This window comes from Cebus imitator, unplaced genomic scaffold (genome assembly GCF_001604975.1).
Source record: "Cebus imitator isolate Cc_AM_T3 unplaced genomic scaffold, Cebus_imitator-1.0 Scaffold461, whole genome shotgun sequence".
Taxonomy (NCBI): Eukaryota; Metazoa; Chordata; class Mammalia; order Primates; family Cebidae; genus Cebus; species Cebus imitator.
In genome coordinates, this window is record NW_016107776.1 from 1480944 (window position 1) to 1483198 (window position 2255).

The following is a 2255-nucleotide window of genomic DNA, read 5'->3' on the forward strand; positions in this document are numbered from 1 at the left end:
AAAAAAAAAAAAAAAAAAATGAAAGAAGAAGGAAAAAAAACTGTAATGGGGGACAAGTGCAGTGACGCATGCCTGTAATCCTATCACTTTGGGAGGCCAAGATGGGCAGATTACTTGAGGTCAGGAGTTCCAGAGTAGCCTGGGCAACATGGTGAAACCCCATCTCTACTAAAAATACAAAAATTAGCCAGGCGTGATGCATGGTAGTGGGGGCCTATAATCCCACCTACTCAGGAGGCTGAAGTTGCAGTGAGCTGAGATTGTGCCACTGCACTCCTGCCTGGGCAACAGAGCAAGACTCTGTCTCAAAAAAAAAAACAAAAACAAAACTGTAATGAATCATGCTATAGATGCCCTTTGGATCCTGTGTTGAAAACCTAATGTTAGAGCTGAAGCATTTTCATAAGCATTAATTTACTATTAACCAAAATTTTCATTAAAATTTAGTTATAACTTTTATTATAGAATTACATGACAGGCAAACCTATATACAACCAAGTGTATCAGATTTAAAAGACAATTTTAAGGTCAGGCGGGCATGGTGGCTCACTCCTATAATCCTAGCACTTTGGGAGGCCGAAGTGGGTAGATCACCTGAGGTCAGGAGTTTGAAACCAGCCTGGTCAAATGGTGAAACCCCATCTCTACTAAAAATACAAAAATTAGCCAGGCGTGGGGACTTGGGCCTGTGGTGGCAAGATAATTGCTTGAACCCGCAAGGCAGAGGTTGCAGTGAGCCAAGATCACACCAGGGCACTCCAGCCTGGGTGACAGAGGGAGACTCTGTCTCGAAAGAAAAAACAAAGAAAAGACAATTTTATTACCAGTTCCTATGCCATGTCTATGAGATCTCTCACATCTTGCTCATTGCACTACTCTTGGACATGTAAGTTGACAGTGTCATCTTGCCGCACAGTTTCAGAAATTGTCCTGAATCCAGCCTTTAGAAATGCATCCTGTGGCCGGATGTGGTGGCTCATGCCTGTAATCCTAGCACTTTGGGAAGCTCAGGTGGGCAGATCACTTGAGGTCAGGAGTTCAAGAGCAGCCTGGTCAACATGGCCAAACCCCATCTCTACTAAAAATACAAAAATTAGCTGGGTATGGTGGCATATGCTTGTAATCCCAGCTACTCAGGAGGTTGGGGTGGGAGGATCACTTGAACCGGGGACGGGGAGGCTGCAGTGAGCTGAGATCGAGCCACTGCACCCAAGCCTGTGCGACAGTGTGAGACTCTGGCTCCAAAAAAAAAAAAAAAAAAAGAAAGAAATGCATACTGGGTTTGTCTATCCACAGGTGCTGATATGGTTTGGCTGTGTCAACACCGAAATCTCAACTTGATTTGTATTTCCTAGAATTCCCAAGTGTTGTGGGAGGGACCCAGGGGAGGTAATTGAGTCATGGCAGCAGGTCTTTCTCATTCTATTCTAGTGACAGTAAATAAGTCTCATGAGATCTGATTGGGTTATCAGGGGTTTCCTCTTTTGCTTCTTCCTCATTTTCGCTGGCCCTTGCCGTGTAAGAAGTGCCTTTCACCTCCATGATTCTGAGGCATTCCCAGCCATGTGGAACTGTAAGTCCAATTAAGCCTCTTTTTCTTCCCAGTCTCGGGTATGTCTTTATCAGCAGCATGAAAACAGATTAATACAGGTGCCATCATGGCAGATGCTGCTTGCCAGTCAGGTGCTCCTGGACTCCGGTCTCACCATCCTGTCCCAGTGACTTATGCACATGAAAGTGCTCATCCAGGTGGGATATGAGCCTCTTCCTCCAATAGGACGAAATATTTTGGAGTGGCAAGCATGTCAGCTTTCTGATTTCCTTTGTTATGCTCTGCACATTGCCAGCATTGATGGGAGGCGTGGGTTGTTCACAAGCTTCACTCCATGACTATCTTTGGGGGTCCTTGGAACTGTGGTCCATAGTTAAGTTTTACAGCATTACCAGGAATGTAACAAGCGTGAGGAGTTAGGACCTGGATATGAACAGAAAGAAGTCTTGTCTTCCTTTGACCAAATTCTCAAGGAAACAGCTCAAGAGACTATCAGTTGTTCTGCTGCTGCCCTCACCACATCCCTTCCATGTGCTCAATCTGAGATCTACGGTACAATTCATTGGCAGAGAATCCAAGTTCTGTGGAATTTGTGACACCATATTAACCATCTATCAGGAAGAGGGCATCCTAGGATTTTTCCTGGGTCCTGTTCCTCACCTCCTAGGTGACATCATTTCTTTTTTTTTTTTTTTTTTTTTTT